Here is a 21872-nt window from a genome sequence, read left to right as displayed (position 1 = left end):
CCTCTGACATTTGGTTCCTTGCAGGCCTCTAAAAGAGCAACAAAGCTCATCAAGGTAGCTCACCTCCAAGCAGCTCATCAAGGTAGTTCACCACCAAGCAGTTCGCCACCAGGTAACTCACCACCAGGCAGCTCAGCACTAGTCAGTTCGCCACTAGGTAGCTCGCCACCAGCGAGCGAGCTCCACTTCAGCCTCTAAGTCACAGGCCACTTGGGAGCATACGAGATGATGAGGTACGCAGCCAAAAAAAATGGCACAACACGAAAAAATGATACGTGACCAAAAACGATCAGGTCATTTGGCATCGTCTGTGGAAAAATACTACAAAAAGCTAAGTTCTCATCCTACAAAAGCTAAGTTCTTATCTTATAAAAAAGCTAAGTCCTCTTCTCTTAGAAAGCTAAGTCCCACCTTTTTAGAAATTGAAGCTCTCGCTTCATAGCTCTAAGGCGCCCACCTGACGGCCTAGCGCGGCCCGCGCGCGGCCTGCCAACCTGGGACATGCGCCGGCCTGGCACGACCTAGCACGGTCGCCGACCTGGCGGCCTGGCCCAGGCATGAACTGATGGACTGATAAAGGACTTCCTCACCCCCAGAAGACCAAAGGCCAAGCTAACAATTCACCTTGGCACCTGCATAAGACCCATTCGCCTCTTCGGCATGGGCAAAGTCAAGGAGAGTGGACTACAACTCACTCCCAGAATCTAAGGACTAACGTACCGAACTAGCAGAAACCTTGGCGCCTCATGGGTAGCTAGCTTCCAAATAGCTCCTAGAGCCTAAGAAGCTGAATCAGCACCTACGAGCTCATCGAATTACGGGCCAAAAGAAGTCTCCCTTCATCGAGTTACTTTCAGCTCGGGAGTGGGGGGCAAATGATGAGGGTGGATTTGGCCCTCCAATGACATTGTGACACCTGGCACACCATGCCAACCAAGTGCAGCCTCTTGATAGCTAGATAGCTCGAGCTCGCCTCAGGCAGTTCGCCACTAGGCAGCTCGCCATCATGCAACTTGCCACAAGCAGCTCGCTATAGGCAGTTCGCCACAGGCAGTTTGCCACAGGCAGCTTGCCACAGGCAGTTCGCCATAGGCAGCTCACCACAGGTAGTTCGCCACAAGCAGCCCACCCTCTTATAGCCTCGCAACTTAGACAACTCGGCACTTCACAGGCAGCTCACCACTAGGCAGCTCGCCATCTTGTAGCCTGGCACCTGAGAACAACTAGGTGACACCCGGGACCACTTTGACAACAACTAGCATTTGCTAAATTTGGTGTCCCACCAAGCGTAGCCCTGGTGCGACCTGGCCCTAGCACAGGCGCGACCTGGTGACCTAGCCCTGGTGTGACTTGGCCCTGGCACGAGCTGCCAGCTTGGCCCTGGCGCGACCTGGCCCTGGCATGAGCTGCCGGCCTGGCCCAGGCACCGACCTAGCAGCCTGACACAGGCACCAACCTGACAACATCAAGAAACACACCTTTGTACCCCACATTTTATGGGATTGTGACTTGTAACGGCTATATTAGCTCACCCACTCCCCGAGTCAGGCGAAAATAGGCAACCTTACAAGTTGGTCGTTTTATCCCCACCTAACACGAAAGCAGGTCCCTAGGAATCCAGGAACTGCTCCACCTAACCCACGAGGACTTTAGTATATAAAGACCTAACCCCCCAGGGGCCAAGGGATGCGAAAAAAGGATGGGTAACCTCTGTTTTCTAGCTCTCTCATTCTCTAATATCATTCTTAGCTCTCCACTAAGTGCTAACTTAGGCATCGGAGTGACCTCACCGGGTTAGCCACCCCTGGTCCTCTGACATTTGGTTCCTTGCAGGCCTCTAAAAGAGCAACAAAGCTCATCAAGGTAGCTCTCTACCAAGCAGCTCATCAAGGTAGCTCACCTCCAAGCAGCTCATCAAGGTAGTTCACCACCAGGCAGTTCGCCACCAGGTAGCTCACCACTAGGTAGCTCGACACCAAGCAGTTCTTCACTAGGTAGCTCACCACTAGGAAGCTCACCACTAGGAAGCTCTCCACCAGGGAGCTCCACTTCAGCCTCTGAGCCACAAGCCACTTGGGAGCAGACGAGATGACGAGGTACTCAGCCAAAAAAATTGACACATCACGAAAAAATGATACGTGACCAAAAATGGTTACGCATTTTTCTATCAGGTTTATGGTTCTAGTTTATTGGTCTCAATACAAGGTGGGATGTGGCTGTAAGATAGGTGTGAGGCACGTTTTGAGAGGAGCAGATTCCAATTAAATTCGACCTTCTTTTTTTAAATTCTAACTTGTGATATTTTCTATTTTTTATTTTGTGTGCATGTTGGGTGTGAATTTCAATAGGTAGGAATGGAAATGTGGTGGGGCATGCCGGGTTTTGCATAGGGATGGCAATTTCCCCATTTCCCTTATCCCCGTGGGAATCCACCCCAAATGGGGCAGGGATGGGGATGATATTTCCCTCGTGGGGACGGAGATGGAGAAATTTTCGTCCCCATTACTGGGGACAGGGAGAGCACTCCCTGGCCCGTGGGATCCCCACTAATATATTTGTATATATGTACACATACATCTATATATTAATATTTTAAAAATATGTTTGAATATGTTTAATTCGTTTCTAATCGGACTGTAAATTTTAATTATTTTATTTTTATTTTTTTAAATAAAATAAAAAACAAAATATAAAATGATTAACATTATAAAAAATTATGAGGAATGGGAATCCCCATGGGGACGAGGATAGGGATAACCTTGTCCTTGTCCCCGCCCTGCCCCATTGCCATTCCTAGTTTTGCATGTTCTGTCTCCGCCCCAAATTCCATCAGGGCTAGAAATTTCAACCCCATCCCCATTTCCACAAGGAATAGGGATCCTCGAATTTGCATCATTCCACTCCATTCACTTTTACTTGCAATATAGAACTATATTATATTATGTAAATAATATAATATATATGAACCTATATATATTATAGGTTCATATATATTAATTCCTTTTATCTTTTTTAAACTTATATAGAACTATATTATATTATGTAAATAATATAATATATATGAACCTATATATATATAGGCGCCTTCGGGGCTAGGGTCGGGGTGAAGTGGACAAATACCTCCCCCACCCCAGAGTTTCAGGTTTCCTTGAAATCAGTCCCGAACCCCGATCAATGGTAAAAAAATCTTGCCCTAATCGAGGCCCATGGGACAGGTTAAATTGCCATCCCTATAATATGAATACAGTTCTTCTATCAACAAAATGCCCCCAACAATGTTCCAATATCCCATTACCTCTCATAGGGGAGTTTAGATTGGCACTGATGCAAATTTTGCAAAGGAGTCTACGAGATGTTTTCGATGTACCACCTATAATGGATAGTTGGGACAAAATTAGAAGTGTTTCATTGGGAGAAGATATTATTTTATTACTGTGGGAAAAAGTTGAAGATTTACTATAGTTTTAATACAACGACTGAATTTTAATTTTTCAAAATTTAGCCATAAAGAAAGAGTAATCTAGTTATCTATACAACTATACCCATTGTTGCCGCTCGAATTAGCCGGGGGCAACAAGTTAAATTCAATTTCCAAGTTCTCAAGGTAGGCCGAAGGCTTTGAGGTTTCGTAAGAGGTAAGCCAAGGCCAAAGACTATAGGCCGAGGCGAGGTGTTTCCTCCTGAGTACGGTAGAAGTCGAGGACTATAGGTCGTCGTCTCGGTGATGAGGTTCCTGGAGACCCGAGGTACTATAAAACAAGAGGTGTTAGAGGCCCCGGGTGGAGATCCGATAAACTTTGACGCTCAAGTTAGTATGAGGTGTAAGGTAGGAGGAGGTGCATACGAGATCTCGATGATAGTCCTCGGATGCACTGGGACCCCATGAGTAAATGTTAAGGAAGCAAGGTAGGTGCAGAAAGTAAATGAGAAAGTTGTATTAGAATCATGGGCTTTGGATCCCCTGTCAAGGGAGAGTTACCTCTTATTTATACTTGAGTGTGCTAGACTCGGATGCACTGGGACCCCATGAGTAAATGTTAAGGAAGCAAGGTAGGTGCAGAAAGTAAATGAGAAAGTTGTATTAGAATCATGGGCTTTGGATCCCCTGTCAAGGGAGAGTTACCTCTTATTTATACTTGAGTGTGCTAGAGGTAGGTGAAGATGAACACACTAGATGAGGGCCATACGAGGTTAGGCGTTAATTCCTGGTGGGTACGCCTAACCGCTCCGGGTTGGCTCCATACGTAGGCAACAGGGCTTCTCCCCTACTGTGGCTGGTGTTGTCAGGCATTAATGGGCTAGGCCCGGCTAGCCCACATCATTTGCCCCCCACTCCCAAAGCCGAGGCAAGGCCTTGGCTTCAGCTGGTAATGAAGGTGATAGTCGGGGTAAGGCAAGGCCTCTGCTTCGATCATCGGGAGTAGTAGTCACTATGCCTTTAGATTTGTCAGTCGAGGGGTGTCCTATAGTGGCATCGCTTTCACTTTGTGTGCAACGTCCCTCGTCGGTTCGGAGATGCGTGTGGTGCGGATGCCTTGGATTAGTAGAAATGTTTCGTATTACACACACTTAGGTCATGTCAGGGGCCTACCATGCAGAAGACGGTCACTTCGGTAGGTGCGCGTTTGTCGTGTTGAACGGTCTGCCCGGTGGTTCGCGATGGGCAAGCCCTACGATTTGCCCAGCGTGCTACCGTGAGCGAGGGTTCCCATGACTGTTGGATCCGTGGTGATCTGAGTCGTTGCTTGGGCATTGTTTCGCATTCCGAGGATGAGCACCAGGTGGTGCATTGTAGTTGGATGGTGGAAGTAGAGCCGTCAGATTCAGCAAGATCTAGGCCCCCATTCTCCTATAAATAGGGGCCTTGGTGGTGACTTTCCCCTTCATTTGAACTTAGACGCCCTTGCTATCAAGTGAACTCAACTCCCTAACTCTCGATCCTTCAGGACTTTCCCAAGGTCTCCATTCTTCAGGATTTCTCGTCTTCACTTCCTACTTAGGTAGTCGACTATGTTGTTCTTGGACTCTGGCCCTGAATGCCATGAACTCCCGAACACCTCAGGAGGGAGCTCCCCTGAAACCCCTTCTCCTCTATCTTCCCTAGGTTCTTTAGCCATAGCCCCCCTTTCGGCGGGAGGTGGTCGTATTAAGACAAAGGTTATCCTCGAGGGGTGTTGAGGGCTGCCACTAGGGTAATAACTCTCCCCTTGAAAGTGTTGCGTCGGTGTCGCCGAGGGAGCCCGAAGGGTTTCCTCTCTCCGAGAAGGATGTCATAGAGGTTGTCGCCGAAGCGGCGGGAGGGACTGCTGCCCGAAGGGTGGCTGACGCTGGTGTTCCGCGTTCAGAGTTTGACAACTCCTTGGATGTGGGCCAAGTCAAATCCCTGGCGAAGAGGTTCCATATAAGTCTTATGACCTTAGGGTCCCTGATGTAAGTGATCGGCCGTGGACCCCTGAGGAGGAGGAAATTTGTGCCTACCAACATTTTTTTGAGTCTGGCCTTAGGTTTCCCCTCCCTTCTTTAATCTATGAGTTGTTGGAGTGGTACGGTATCACTATCAGTCAACTTGTACCCAACGCCCTTAGGACCATTGTAGCAATGATAGTATGGGCTCAACTTTGGGGTGTGGAGCTAACGTTAAGGATGTTCCATGCCATGTTCGCGCCGAGGAAGCACGCTTCTGAGGTCAACATGTATTACTTCGACCCTTGGAGGGGGAAGCCGATGCATAACCCCTCGCCCGTCCATGGGTGGAAGGACAAATTCTTTTATGTCTCTTTAACCGAGGGCTAAAGGTTCAGGTCTGACTGGGGGGAGGCCTGCGTAATCATCAAAAGATATCCCCCTCCACTTCGAGACGAAGAGGCTACAGCCATAGCTCATCTGCTAGTGATGGGGACATTCCAGGCGAAGCCGTTGGTGGAGGAGGAGGTCCCCCTAGTCTTCGTTGGGATTAACCCTGCCCCCTTGGTAGGAGAGGTTTTTGTACTTACTTAGCACGTCTTCCACATTTTTGCTTTAGTGTACTGACCACTTTCTTTTATTGTTTCATAGAAGTTCCCATGGATGCCAAGCAGCGCTTGCTCGAGAAGGCCTAGGCGAAGCAGGCTGGGAAGACGGCCAGAGGACAGACGCCGAAGCATCCCGACAATGAGGTTGCCCCCAGTCCCGGTGAAGGGGGAAATCCGTAGGTCCCCGCCAAGGGGAAACAACTAATGGTGGCACCCCAGGAGGTTACCGGTGGGGTGAAGAGACCCTTGGAGAGGGCCAAGAAGTTAATAGAGGCACCGAAGAAGCCAACTGACGGGGCCAAGGCGCAGAAGAAGCCCACGGACGGGGCTAAGGCGGGTTGGAAGAGGCCCGTTGTAGATACACCAAGGGAGGAGCTGTCGTGGCATGTGGCCAACATGGAGCGCCAGGCAAAGGAGGTGGCGCGGAGGTCCACGCCCAGGGAGCACCCATCCAGGCCTTCATCTGCTCCTCCATCAATACAGGGGCTCCCCGAGAGAGCCAAGGGGGTCAGGAAGATCTTTTACCCGTAATGGCAGCTCCGAGAATGGGACTCCATCCAAGACGAGGGGGTCAGCTAGAAGCTGGTGAGCAGGGCCATCCAACTGAGGGACCACTACCATCTATTGTAGAGTGACCCCAAGGCCATCTACGACGAGGGCCTATACCTCTTGGCCAAGGTGAGATGCTCTTTGGTTTTGTATTTCTTTCTCTCCCTACTTTTTCATTTACTAACTGGTTTTATTGCAGGTCTGCATACATTTCATCAGTTTGGGGAACTGAACGAGGCTGGCCATGTCTCGCAATGACAAGGCGGAGAAGGAGAAGAAATCTTTCGAGGAGAAGCTCTAGAAGGAATGAAAGAAGTTCTAGAAGACAACATGCTTTGTGTATGTTGTCTTTCTTATTTTCTTCTTTCTTCTTTGAGAGGTCCTTGCCCCTCCGAACAACGGGACCACAACACACAAAGCATGCACGGTTTGCTCATAGTGTACATAGTTTGTTTGCATGCTCACTTCAAGTAATTGGGGTATTGGGAGCTAAGGCGAGGCCACATGTCCGACGAAGGGCTCACATGGCTCCAGAATTCTTTAAGTGTCAACTTAGGCAAGGCCGAGGTGATCGGGCACAATGGCCGAGGTTGTTGGCCGAGGTATGCCATCGAGGTACTTGGAAAGACGAGGAGCCGAGGTGGAGTAGCACCATCGGGGTGCAGTTCACCTGGCTTGTTTCTCACCAAGTGTTTCCTTAGGGGAGGCCGAGGTGTCCCACCGGAAAAGCTGGGGGCTCGAACTCACTATTTCCATTGCACAAAGTATAGGTAGCCAAGGGGGTCACCGTACTCAAAGGTGACAAGATGTGTAGGGGCCTCTTTCGCCTTGGCGTGCTAAGGGGGCCACCGTCCGTCGAAGAGGTGATGAGGTGTAAAAGGCCTCTCTCGCCTTGGTGTGTATGCTCTTGGTGAGGTGCTTGTCCTAGGGTCGTCATTGTTTTCCACATCAGCCCATGAAGAGGGCTCATCCCTCGAAGGAGGGCTTCGCTCGTCGACAAGTCTCGAGGCTGTGGGTTTTTTAGGACTTAGGACGCATTTATTCAACATCTGAGGCGAAAAGGAACTTTTTGCTTCATTCATTCATCACTTAGCCATAGACAACTACATTCATTGAAAATACATCTGGAGGTTCTCCGAGTTCCTAGTCCGGGGGATGTGTCTTCCATCCAAATGTTCCAAGTGAAAAGTGTCGGGGCCGAGGACTCACTTGATTCTGTAGGGGCCTTTCCAGTTAGGGCCCAACTTTCCTACTCCGGGTTAGGGGACCATGACTTTTCTAAGGACGAGGTCCCCTTCTCGGAAGCTTCTTTCCTTTACTTTCGAGTTGCAGTAGTAGGTTTCGGGCTTCCTCTAGCAGATCCAAGTTGGCTCTGACGGATTCGTTGTTCTCTACTTCATTGTAGGCTTCAACTCAGAGCATCGGTTGGTCAATCTCTGCTGGTATTACCGCTTCGGTACCATTGGCCAGGCCGAAGGGAGTTTCTCCCATGGCCGTCCAAGGTGTGGTTCGGTATGCCCAGAGTACGTTGTTCAATTCATCGGCCCACAGTCCTTTAGCTTGCTCTAGCCTTGTTTTTAGTCCTCTAGGATGGTTCTGTTGGCGACCTCAGCTAGGCCATTTGTCTGGGGGTAGCCCATCGAGGTGTATTGCTACTTGATGCTGAGGGAGGCACACCATTCTCGAAATTTGGCATCATCGAACTGCTTCTCGTTGTCAGTGACTAGAATATGGGGGAGGCTGAAGCAACAGATGATGTTTTCCTAGAAAAAGTTCTGGATTGCTTGAGTTGTGATAGTGGCTAAGGGCTCCGCTTTGACCCACTTTGTGAAGTACTCCACAACGGCGATGAGGTACTTCCTGCCTCCCCCCCCCTCGGGTCGCTTGTGGGAAAGGGCTGAAGAGGTCCATTCCCCACTTAGCGAAGGGCCAAGGGCTGAGAGAGTTATCGTAGGCTGATGGAATATGTTGGTGTGCCTCTGGCATTCATCACGTCTTCACACAAGTTCAACTACGTCATTGTGAAGTGTTGGCCAAAAATATTCCTGTCTCAACGTCTTATGGGCGAGGGCCCTGCCACCGAGGTGGTTTCCACACATGACTTCATGAATTTCCCTAAGAATGTACTCCCCTTCCTCGGGCCAAAGGCATCGGAGATAGGGTAGGGTGAAGGGTCTTCTATACAACTTGCCTTTGAGCAACGTATAGTGGGCTACTTGACGTTGTAGCCGTCTAGCCTCTTTCTTGTTGTTGGGCAGTTGTTCTATAAGGAGGAAGTTGATGATAGGGTCCATCCATGATGTCTTGGCTTCTATTGGTAGTACTTAAGTTTCTTCAATGGTCGGCCAAGGTAGCTTCTCCATGCAAACAGTACGGCCGAGGATCATGTCCAAGGTGCTTTCCAACTTGGACAGGGCATCAACCCTCGCATTTTTGGCTCGTGGGACTTGTTGCAGGGTAGAGTGCTAGAAATGGCAGGCTAGTTCTTAGACTTTGGCAAGGTGCTTAGACATGTTTTGCTCTCTGGCTTCGTACTCGCTGTTCACCTGGTTGAACACCAGCTGAGAGTCGTTGAAGGCTTCGATATATGATGACCCAAGGTCCTTGGCTAGTTGCAGTCTAGTGTGGAGGGCCTCGTACTCGTCTTCAATGTTGGATGTTGGGAAGTCAAACTTCAACGCATATTTGATGTTGAGTTATCTGGGGTGAGAAGGATAAGGCCAACGCCGCTTCCTTTGGCATTGGATGACCCATCCACAAAAAGCTTCAAAGCAGGAGGAGCGTCTCCAGCGGTGTGCCCATTTTTTGATTCATCTTCTGGGGCCCAGGGGAGAGCTTGTTGAAGGTTTACTTTGTCAACGGGGGCATGTACCCCACTTCTATCTTCATAGACTCAGTGGGGGTCAGTTCAAATTCTTGAGTACTCTGAGGTCGGGATGTGTGCTCCTTTGCAGGCGTAACGATCATTCAAAACATCCTAGAGATCCGAGATAGAAGGCGGAGTGGCGTGCCATCGGCTCTCGCCTCGGGAGCGAACTCCAAGGTGGCCAATATGCCCATCATCGTCCTTGGGACTCCCTCCGATGGCGGTGGTGTTGCTCCGAAGGCTGGTGACTGTCTTCGGATCGAGCGAGCACTTCTTCCCTTCGACTAGGAGGACAGATATTCCTTTGTGGTGAATTAGGGGGTCAATTATTGCTCGACTCTGATGGCTCAGCCAGCAAGTTGCTGCTGAAGGGATGAGAGATCCATCGTATGGGCACCCAAAGATTGCGGAATAAGGGGGCGAATTTCAAAATTTTTTTTCTCTCCTTCAACTGGGAATCGCATTCTCTATTTAGAAAATCATATTTTCAATGATCATTCTTGAACCATAAACTGAACCAGATCTGAACCAAATGGAGTAGGAGAGGATTATACCTAATGCGGAGAAATAGTATCCCCCAACGAAGGTGTTCACGCCCAAGGAAGGATCCAAAAACTTCTCCCATTGAAGATGGCGCAGTGCAAGATGGAGCAGAATTAGCAGTGCTCTTTTCCAAGAACTCTGTCCTTCGCAAGAATCAACAGGATGGCACGTGAGCATAACTTTCAATCAATTCTTTCTCAAAGAACTGATGTCAAGATCAAATCTTGACTTCTCCAACAACTGGAGATCAAATTGGCAAACAGGGCAGCAAGAACAGGGAGGCGGCAAGAAAGAATTCTGTAGGGATGCTTAATTCTTTCTTCTTTTGATTTCAGCACTAAAGAAGATTTGAATTAATCATTCTCAAGGATGCCGCCCCCTCCTTCTTTTGTTAACCTAAAATATCAGCTCCTAATCCAATTAGGAGCTGCTTATCCAAATAATATTTGGATCAACCTTCTCTTTAGGTGATAAGGATAAACCCTTATCTTATCTGAAGATTAGATAGGCTTTCTCCTAATCTCATTAGGAGGTTTCTAGATCTGAATCACATTTAGATCTGGACTCTCTGAGTGGATAGGGTCTTGACCCTATCCTATCAGCTAATCCATCTCAGAATTCACCCGATAATTAACTAATCAAATTGCCCAATTCAAAATGGGCTTTAGGCTCATTAAGCTTATGTGATTACTTAACCTTCCTAACTACTGCCCAGGTTGCACTCTCTACTTATATGGATCCCGGGAATTAAAACCTTCTTGCAAACATTTTAAAAACCATAATATATATACTTTTATATCTCATATAAAATATATTTTGCAAAAACAAATCTCAACGATTGAAATCGGCTGATCCTGTCACTATGATCACTCACTCAGATGAATTCTCAAACTGTCCCAACATACCCAGGTTTTGACCCCCGCTAAGGATCTCACTGATTGGTATATCAAAGACAACCCAATCCAACACCTAGTGCAGTATCATAATCGAGTCTAGGGGTCAGGTGTAACTTTCCAGTTTTGTCCATCAATCTCCAAGGTCCAGGGCAATACTAGGAATCTGGTCCAGTTCATAGATTCAATTAATCCTACATTGTATGTGCCTAGGGTCTCACCCTGGCAGCTGAGACAGGCCACCCCAACCGACTTGGTGGGACCACAGTGTCAGCCTTGTCATGATAGGTCTCCCTAGATCAACCCACTAGCTGTGAACATTCTAAACTAACACGAGTCTCATTAAGTGTCCAGTTTAAGGGTATTATACAGAAACATACCAAGGGAACATGAATCAAATATGCACTTTTATTCATTTCTAATAAACTCATAAAATACATCATTCTGATTGAAGCTAAGGGCATACAAAACTGTCTAACAGTTGCCCTAGCCGAGGGTTGGGGGCTTGATGTATTCGCGTCGGCCCTGATCCTCTGACACCCCAGCGAGACGATCGCCTCGAGAGGGACCTCTTGCTCGGGGGAAAACTTCTTCCACGTGTTATGTAGGCCAGGCCAAACGATCGATGACAGCCTGAAACTACTCATAGGTGACTAGGTTCTGATTATTCCTGGTTCTCTGCACCATGGCTTTCGAACTTAGGAGCGCTTGAAGTAAAAATATTCTTTATCCTTTAAGGGGGTTGTCTTAACAACGGTTCCCATAGATGACGCCAATTGTTGCCACTCGAATTAGCCAGGGGTAATAAGGTAAATTCACTCTCCGAGTTCCGAAGGTAGGCCAAAGGCTTTGAGGTCTCGGAAGAGGTAAGCCGAGGTGAGGTGTTCCCTCCTATGTATGGTAGAAGCTGAGGACTGTAGGTCGTCGTCTCAGTGACGAGGTTCCTGGAGACCCGAGGTACTACATAACAATGGGTGTTAGAGGCTCGGGCAGAAACTCCGATGCTCAAGTTAGTATGAGGTGTAAGGTAAGAGGAGGTGTAGATGAGGTTTTGGTGATAGTCCTCGGATGCTAAGAAAGCAAGGTAAGTGCGGAAAGTAAATGAGAGAGTTGTATCAGAATCTTGGGCTCTGGATCCCCTGTCAAGGGAGAGTTACCTCTTATTTATACTTGAGCGTGCTGGAGGTAGGTGAAGATGAACGCACCATATAAGGGCGGTACAAGGTTAGGCGGCAGGTCCTGGTGGGTACGCCTAACCGCTCCGCGGTTGGCTCCATACGAAGGCAATAGGGCTTCTCCCCTATTGTGGCTAGCACTGTCAGACGTTAGTGGGCTGGGCCTCCCAGCCCATAATGGGCTGGGCCTGGCTACGAGGCATGTGTTGGATGCACTTTGTGGGGCGCTGATGCAAATTTTGCATAGGAGTCTAGGAGATGTTTTTGGTGTACCACTGTAATGGATAGTTGGGACAGAATTAGAAGTGTTTTGTTGGGAGAAGATGTTATTTTATTACCGTGGGAAAAAGTTGAAGATTTACTACAGTTTTAATACAACGGCTGAATTTTAATTTTTCAAAATTTAGCCATAAAGAAAGATAAATCTAGTTATCTATATGGCTATACCCATAAAACAAATATGCCATGGTCCAACGTCTTGCGGTTGTAGCTGATCAGCCACCATTTACTTGAAAATTATTGGCTACGATTTGTGCGGATGGCAACTACGTGGGCCCATCAAAAAGCGATGGTCTAAATTTTCTCAAGAAAAAACATCAAGTTGGTTTTAAAAGGCAAAATACCTAGTTGAGGCGTAATGGCCCAAAAGGTGAGGCATAAGTCTTAATGTGTTATAAAGCTTAAATCTCACAGCTTAAAAATAAAATTAATTAAAGTTTATAAATTAATAAAAATAATGTATAATATACCAAGTTAGAATGGAGTAAGGTTTAGATGAATAATTTAATTGTTCAACAGACTGTGGAACCAATGATAATGTTTTATGCCGGTATTAAATACATAGGGCCCACATTTTTTATAGTGGGGCCTGTGAATTTAATACAAGTGTAGAATTGATAGGATGTATAAGTATCGATAAAATAAAATTTATAAGCAATAAGTTTTAACATTTAAGCAATAAATAAAATAATAATTAATCAATTAACAATTATAAATATTTTGCATTTCATGTTTCAGAATCCAAACTTCTCAAATAATTCAAATAACCAATTTAAAAGAAAAGAAACATGTGAAGAATCATCCATATAATTGGATATTAGATTTATGATCATTCAATAGTTTAAAGAAAGAAAACAACTTAGTTAATTTGATATGTGCAAAAAAAATCAATAAAAAAATAAATCCATTAAGAAAATAAATGAAAAAAAAAATAATACCCTTGATGTTATATTTAAAATAATTAGAAAAAAATTACTTGATATATCCAAGAGAAGCTAAGAACTTGATTAGCCCTTTTTGTATTGAATTCTCCTAAAACACTAAGAGAAACTAATAAAATTTGATTTTTCCTGTTGGTTTTTCATTTTTACTCTTTTTATTTATTTAGTTCATAATTATTGAAATATTTCTTTTATATATTTTGAATTATAAAAATGCATAAAATATTTTTTTCACTAAATTACTAATAATCATTTAAACTTGAGGCTTATGCCTTTTACGTTTGACGTCTTTAGGCTTGAATCACGCCTTTTACGCATATAAAAGCTTAAGCCTCACATCAAAATTGTGAGGGTAAAATTTATATGCCTCGCATCTCAAGGAAGTCTTTTAAAACAATACAACCACCACGGTAAAAAGTGCCATCTTTTGTCAAATGTGAAACAATTGTATTAGGTGGGCCGTGCTAGACTTGTAGGATTGGAATCAATGCTGAAACTGCTAAGACCGGAATGCTGAAACCGTATTAGCTTTTTTTGGTATTAATTAGTCACCTTTGCCCCCACACACGGGATTTTTTCCTCACATTTAGGCGTCTCACATGCACATCCACCATGCAATGGGAATATCTCCCGTGACTAACGGGCTTATAACATGGGCCCAAACCTGGTCCTAATAAAAAGCCCAAAGCCTGGGCCCAAGCCCGAAGCCCGACTTAATAGAAGAAAGAATTCATCATCAGTAATTGTGTTCGTCGATGTTGAGTTTGCACCTATGAGAGAGAGAGAGAGAGGATTCACCAGTCGGTGCTCAGTTCGTAGTGAGATGCGATTTTGACAGTGAAAAGAGGAGTCAGTTCATGTCCGAGAGAGAGAGAGAGAGAGAGAGAGAAGATTCATTGCCAATCTGCTGGAGTTGTTGCACCGGTGAATGTTCACCGGTTCTGCGACTGCTTGAGAGTGTGAGGAGGATATGAAGAGAAGAGAAGTTCGGCACTTGGCAGTTTGACTAACAGGTAATGTGGAAATAGATGAATAAGAAGGGTTAAGATATTAGGGTTTTTGGGTTTAGTTAATAGGTCGGGCCGGGCTATTTTGACAAATCCCGAGCCTGGCTTAAATTTATTACGAACCAGGCTTTTTGTCCTGAGGTCAAACCTACGGGCTTATTTACGTGTCCAAACCCATCTGAGGGCCAAACCGACCCATCAGGCCACCTAACCATGAACAGGTATATTCCTAATACATGATAAGATGTGCTTATGAGGCGCCCTAAGTGAGGAGTAGATCCGGTCTCTTGCCCCATAAGTGGTGTCGTAATTTAATTATCCTTCGCATAGTAGATATTAACATTAATAATTCAGATTTTGAAAATCGTTATGAGTCGCCTTGTGTGAGGAGCAGATACCAATATCCAGTTTAGTTGCCAACCGAGCAACCACTCAGTCGGTTTGGGAGGATAGCTTATTTATCAAATGGTGACGCAAACAAAAGATGTGTAGTGAATGCAAAGTATCATTTGGAAGGATTTTAGTGGATGAGATTTATGTTCGTGGGCCCACTAAAGATTCAGATCACTGAGAATTATCATTTGAAAAGATTCCAGATCACGTGATATGTTATAAGATCTTAACCGACACGTCAGCATGTCTGATTAAAGATTCATTTTATTGTCGTTTCCCTTTAGCAAAGAGCAAAGGCATCTCGTCTCGTGGCCACGGTCCGCAGAGCTTTTGGGCCATGCGCTTAGGGGTCAGGGACTCAGGGGACATCGCTTTCTCCCATTGGATTCTATTTTGATGACCATCAGATCCAGATCAGCCATCCACCGACTGATAAGGCACATGCGGAGGTTGGTATATAAAATATGATAAATGATAAATATTAGATAAAAATCACCCTAAAATATTGTTCATAAATTTTAGAAATTTGGAATAAAGAGCAATTCCAATAAAAGAATTTTTATTTTAATATTAGAGAATAATGAATAAGAATCAAAGCAAATAAAATAGAAAAAATTACTTGGAATTATCATGTATTTTGAGAGTAGTGACACTTAAAAGGGAAAGGGATACTTTATACTTCGAAAGATCAACACTCAAGTGCAAATCAGTTAAGAGACTAAGATAATAAAATGATAAAAATGGATATTATTAATGCGCATGTTACTTTTAACGCCCTCATTATTCAATTTTGAGAAAGAAATTGAGAAAAATTAGGATTTTAGAAATTTGATAAAGGAGAGAGCAAAAACATGCAAAGAGTAATTTTTTGGATTTTTAAATGTTTTAATATGCACATAACTAATAGAATGGTAATATTTGGACTTGAGTATTGATTTTCTAAATATATAGCTAGGTACCTCATTGTCACAAGTGAAAGTTGAGGACTTTAAGTAGAACAGTGAGATCTCATCTCTAAATCTGACATTTGAGATTATAGTGAGGCCTTTAAGTTGTCAGTCACCATCATCATTGTCATGCCACCGACATCGTCTTCTTCTTTCTTTCTTTTCATTTTTTTTTTATTTTTTTATTTTTTATTTCCTTTTTTCCTTTCTTTGTTATTTTCTCAGTGGACAGCCACCTTAAACTCTTCTCTCTATTCTCATAAGAAAAATAGAGAAAGAACCTAATATACTAAATTTCTAACCTAAAGCGTAAATTGTCCAAACCGTTAGACCCAAACAATCAATCCGCTGATCTAGAAACCGGTGATTAAAGCGGTTCAATGTCTAAATTAATTTTTAAAACCTTAGTTTTGAGTTTTATAAAAAAATGTTTGTAAGAAAAAATATCAAAATAATATTTTCTTCAATATCATAACTTTTTTTTTTACGGTTTGACTTATCAGCACCTAGTTGTCATTAGGTGAGAAAAAGAGTTTTGTCCCAATTTCCATGGCAAATTCGTACCAAACACTTTCTCGTAAAATGTCAATCGTACCAAATGTCCCCTTAAGAAACACGTTCAAAATGAATGTACGAAAGTGGAAATGCTTAATTGGATAATGAGTGGTAAAATTAAAAAGGATAAAGCTAGAAATGAAGTCATATGCCAAATATTGACATCAACTGTTGTTTAGTGGAACTAAACTTTGCACCTGGCTTGAACCTTATAATCGATATAGAGTTTATAAATAAAAAATAATAAAATAATGCAAAACCCTTATATTCATAAATCCTATTCTCCTCGCCATTGATGGCAATAACTTAAAACCTCCAGAGTTTGGAGCTTACGACGGTGGATTGAAGTTTCAGAAAAGCAGAAAAGCAAAAACTTCAGCTTACGACGGCTGAGGCCTGCTAACGCATCATTTATGCAAAATACAAGCACAGTTTTCGTTCCCTACATCGGCTGCGATGCATGGAGGTTGAAGAATCCTCCCATTCCGGAACCATGCCGAACGTTCTTGCATCAGTTCATCCACGAAAACATCGAGCTTCTCAATGGTGACATTGGGCATCACCACAACGTGAGCAATATCCCCCTGACAAGCGAGATGCCAACGTCGCACAAATTCGTCATCCTGTGGTCGCTCAAACACCACTGTGCTGCTGCACTCGTTGAGCATGGCCCCAACCCCTGCAGCTCGGAGGCGATCCTTCAAATAGAAGGCGTTGCTTAGACACTTCTGCACTTCTTTCTGAAACCTTTTGTAGCCTTTTCGGTTCGGAGTGTGCCCATTACGACTGCTCATGATTGTAGCATCCCGAGAAGCTAGATACTCAACATTCCTTGAGAGAGCCTTGATGTGCTCCAGTCTTGTTATCTCAAAAACCCTTATATCCTAACCCTATGGGCTTCTTGAAGCTAACCTTGGGTGCCTGCAGCTCATTCAGAACAACGAAAGATCACAACAACAGAAACAAATTCGCCCAGAAGAAATTCAAACTGAGTTAATTAGTGATGATTTGGTCGATCCATGTGGACATACTCGTTTGATGAAAGGCATCATGAGCCCAAACAAAGCCCCGTCACAGTGAATATAGAACCGGTCCTGTGTGAACCCAGTGTCTTCAAGTGTTTTTATAACCATATCGAGATCATCTATAGCTCCTTTGACCGTCGTCCCTGTAAGTTTTAACGACGACAACTGAGATTGAGATACATGAATCGCACATGGAGGCCACAAAGGGATACCCTTTGCATTACATACCTATATTAACATTGATGATAGCTGGTTTGTCCTTGTTGGGAAGTAATTTGGCTCTGAAATCTGTGCAATCGATCTCGCCAGAGGCCAGAGTATCGACCTTAATGCATTCCACTCTGTACATCCGCGCAGCTTTAAACACTGAATAGTGGGACTCTCTTGATGCGTATAAAATTCCATCTGGCAACACTTCTCTCCTGCACAGCCGAATCAGGTTTCAGTGATTTCCCATTGATGCTCAATAGGAGATGGATAGATGGTAATTGAATGATGAGATACGTATATGAGCTTCAAATTACTAACCCAACTAGGATACCGTGAAGATTGCCTTCTGTTCCACAGTTTGTGATGTATCCCCAGTATTCATCCTTCTCTAATTCCCAGAGACGAGCAAACCAATCCGAACTCCGACCTCAAACTGTCTGGAATGGACTCCGTAGTTGCTCTCAATAAAAGGATCGCCGAGGTTGTTGATGGAAAAATGTTGCAGCTGAGCTAGAGCACCATAGTCGAAGTCCAGGTTATAAGGATAACCTGTAAATTAATTAAGCATTTTAATTTTCAAGCAAATAAAAAACAAACAAAACCCAGATTTTAATACCTTTAAACCATTTAATTTTCAAGCAAAAAACAAAATCCAGAATTTCCTAGTGTGAATCTGACAATCTGTGATGTGATCATGGCACTATTAGCAAAACCATTTAACTTGCCAACATGAATAAACTGAAACGAAAAGGAAAAGCTTTTCATATATACATACCCAAATGATGTTCAGTTCTTTCGATTAAGGACTTTCTGTATTTGGCCAATATACTGGCCATATAAGCTTCCTTTTCTCCCGTCATCTCCTCGTCTACATCAGGCTCTGTTACAGGAAGAGACATTTTATGCACGTTCCTTCCCAACACAATCTCTCTTCTCTGTTTCTCTTCCCCTCGTCTGGCTTCCCCGCTGATGCTCGCTCTCGTCTCAACCATAGTTGGAAAAGAGTTTGGGATTATCACCGTGCCACCAAACTCCTGTGGTGAGTGCTGGGTCTCTCCGTTCAGTTTACCAGAAAAAAACTCAACTTCAACACTTCCAGCCATGATTTCTCTGCAGTCTTGAGCTATAGAACTACCCGAGTCTCTAGATTTGCTCCTTCACCGGCTCCTCAAGCTCTCGTAAAGCAGGATTTCAACAACCGGTGCTTAAAACGAAAGCTGTAATGTGGAAAATACAACAATCTGAACCAACACACAACGATTATCTGATAGGATTAATACTGAATTACCGATTAATTAGTATGACAATCTAGAAAACAATTGAGAAATAGGTGAATTATAAAGCAAATAATAAAAGCAGAAGCGAAAAGTAAAGATGACACCAGATTTACATGGTTTGGTCAAAGAGACCTACATCCACGGGAGAGGAAAGAGAACTTGTTTTATTCATGTTCTTGATGAGAGTACTACAAACTGGCCACCTTACTAGTGTCGAAATGCCTTTAACAAAGCCTCAAAGAACTCTATTGCATAGACAACTGCTTGGATTTGGTGTGAAAATGCCCTTAATGGTAGCAATGAAGAAGTACACCGATCCCAAACAGAATAGGAGCAGATCTCGCTAGAAGATGGTGATGGTGATCTCCCAATCTCTTCAGCTCTCTAATGCTCACTACCCACACATCCATCTTCTCCCTGGAAGCTCCCTTTTATAGAAGAAAAGATGGGAACGTGGTCCCTAAATTTCAGGCGAGATGGTGGAGCAGTTTTAGTGGAGTAAATTGTGACTGTTGAAATACTAAACCACACCAAACGTCCACAGTAAATTTGTGACTGCTGAATTAATCAGCCACACCAAGCGTCAACAATCTCCACCTTGGAAAGAATTCAACAAGTTCTTTTAATCAGCAAATCTCCGTAACCTCCCTCTCCAAATGCCCCAAGGGCATCAAGCATCAAATGAGACAAGACAACCAAGCCGATGCAAGCATCGAACTTGAATGATGGTAATGGCTTTGTCAACATATCTGCGGGATTCTCAGCGAAAGCTATTTTGTTGACCAAAACACGACCATCCTCAACAACATCACGAACAAAGTGATAACGCACATCAATGTGCTTGGTCCTCTCATGAAACATCTGGTCATGAGTCAGATGTATGGCACTCTGACTGTCACAATAGATCACTATAGCTTCTTGACTACTTGTGAGTTTACCGACCAGATTTTGCAACCATAAAACTTCCTTAGCGGCGTCGGCCACTGCCATATACTCAGCTTTAGTCGTAGACAAAGCAACAGTCGACTGAAGTGAAGCTTTCCAACTAATAGAGGTACTACCCAAAGTGAAACAATAGCTAGTGAGAGATCTCCTCTGATCAAGATCTCCAGCATAATCAGAATCACAATAACCGGCAAACTTCTCTGTGGATCTTCCAAACTCAAGGCAGAAATTAGACATACCTCTCAAATACCTAAGTATCCACTTCATTGCTTCCCAAGGAGCCTTCCCCGGACAAGACATATAACGACTCACAACACTGACTGCTTGAGCAATATCTGGACGCGAACATACCATAGCATACATGACACTACCAACAGCACTAGAGTAAGGCACACTAGCCATATAGGCCATCTCTTCATTGGACTTTGGTGACTGCTTTGCCGACAACTTGAAGTGAGCTGCTAGAGGAGTGGAGACAGGTTTAACATTTGTCATGCCAAAACAATAAATACTTTCTCAATATAGTTCTATTGACTGAGAAACAGTTTCCCGTTCTCACAATCACAAATAATTTTCATACCTAGAATTTTCTTTGCTAGACCCAGATTCTTCATCTCGAACTCAATGTTTAAGAAAAACTTTAACTTCACAATTTCAGACTTATTCTTAGAAGCAATGAACATGTTGTCAATATATAATAATAGATAAATGAATGAATAATCACAGAGCTTCCTAAAATAAACACAGTTGTCAAAAGCACTCCTGTAATAACCACTAGAAGCCATGAAAGCGTCAAAGCGCTTATACCACTGCCTTGGAGACTGCTTAAGGCCATACAAAGACTTCTTCAACAAGCAAACGTGGTCTTCCTTTCCTTCCACAACAAAACCGTCTAGTTGTTTCATATAAGTCTTCTCTTTCAAATCACCATGCAAGAGTGCAGTTTTATCATCTAACTGCTCTAATTCCATATCATGCATAACTACCAAAGCAAGCAAGGTACTGATTGAAGAATGTTTAACAACATGGGAGAAGACTTCGGTATAGTTAATACGTACAACTTGACTGAAACCCTGTGCTACTAACCTTGCTTTGTGTCGAACATCCTCAACACCGGGAATCCCCTCTTTAGTCTTGTAGACCCACTTGCACCCAACAATTTTCTTTTTTGGTGGTGGCGTTACAAGCTCTCATATGCCATTCTTTTTGAGAGATGCAATCTCCTCTTCCATGGCAACTAACCACTTACCACTGTCCAGACTGGATATGGCTTCATCGTAAGTCTACAAATTGACCACCTTATTAGTGTCTTCCATGCAATCTCCTATGTGTCATTCTTGATGAGAATACTACAAACTGGCCACCTTACTAGTGCCGAAATGCCTTTAACAAAGCCTTGAAGAACTCTATTGCATAGACAACTGCTTAGATCTAGTGTGAAAGAACCCTTAATGGCAGCAGTAAAGAAGTATATCGATCCCAAATAGAGTAGGAGCAGATCTTGCTGAAAGATGGCGATAGTGATCTCCCAATCTCTTCAGCTCTCTAATGCTCACTACTCACACACCCATCTTCTCCCTGGAAGCTTCTTTTTATAGAAGAAAATATGGGAACGTGGTCCCTAAATTTTAGGCGAGATGGTGGAGCAGTTTTAGTGGAGTAAATTGTGACTCAGCCACACCAAACGTATACAATAAATTTGTGACTGTTGAATTATTCAGCCACAACAAACGACAATATCAGTAAATTCAGAAAAAAAAAATTGTACTAGAAACAAATGGTGGTTGGTGAGGATTAATTTCCTTGAAAAAAAAAAAGAATCAGAAACTCTGTACATGAATCGGATAAAACGATGACCAGATGAAGATGAAGTTAATTAATACGCTTAAACGTATAATAACGAGTCTTTATAGAAATTTTTTTTACAAAATGACAAATGTGAATGTAAAAAGAGTGAAGCGGTGGGGTGAAGAGGCCCTCGGAGGGGGCCAAGAAGTTAACGAAGGCGCCAAAGAAGCCAATTGATGGGGCCAAGGCGCTGAAGAGGCCCACGGACGGGGCTATACCAGAAGAAATGGGAGAAGTTCCAAAAGGTAGTTGTCGCCGCCGAGGAGAAATACTAGAAATTCAGAAATGCATTCTTGGACGAGTAGTCAATTCGGGAGTGCCTTGAGATTCAGTTGAAGGAGGCGCGGCAAGGACTCTCCAAGGAATAGGTGGAGAGGGTTCAACTAGAGATCATTATCTCCGAAGCGA

The 21872-nt window shown here is 44.0% G+C and overlaps 1 pseudogene across 1 annotated transcript; it reads right to left on the bottom strand.

The window, feature by feature from the left end:
• Nucleotides 1-16239: 16239 nt before the first annotated feature.
• On the bottom strand, nucleotides 16240-18619 carry LOC148876231 (serine decarboxylase-like; annotated as a pseudogene). The gene is made up of 5 exons (XR_016101989.1): nucleotides 18170-18619; nucleotides 17713-17943; nucleotides 17413-17606; nucleotides 17191-17327; nucleotides 16240-17080 (listed from the first exon to the last, which is right to left on the bottom strand). The product of XR_016101989.1 is annotated as a serine decarboxylase-like (transcript).
• Between the last annotated feature and the right edge of the window lie 3253 nt (nucleotides 18620-21872).

Source organism: Nelumbo lutea, chromosome 1 (genome assembly GCF_056320005.1).
Source record: "Nelumbo lutea isolate HS-2025 chromosome 1, American lotus-T2T, whole genome shotgun sequence".
In the NCBI taxonomy this organism is placed as follows: domain Eukaryota; kingdom Viridiplantae; phylum Streptophyta; class Magnoliopsida; order Proteales; family Nelumbonaceae; genus Nelumbo; species Nelumbo lutea.
Note: the sequence above shows the minus strand (reverse complement) of the source record. Positions and strands in the feature narration are given on the sequence as shown.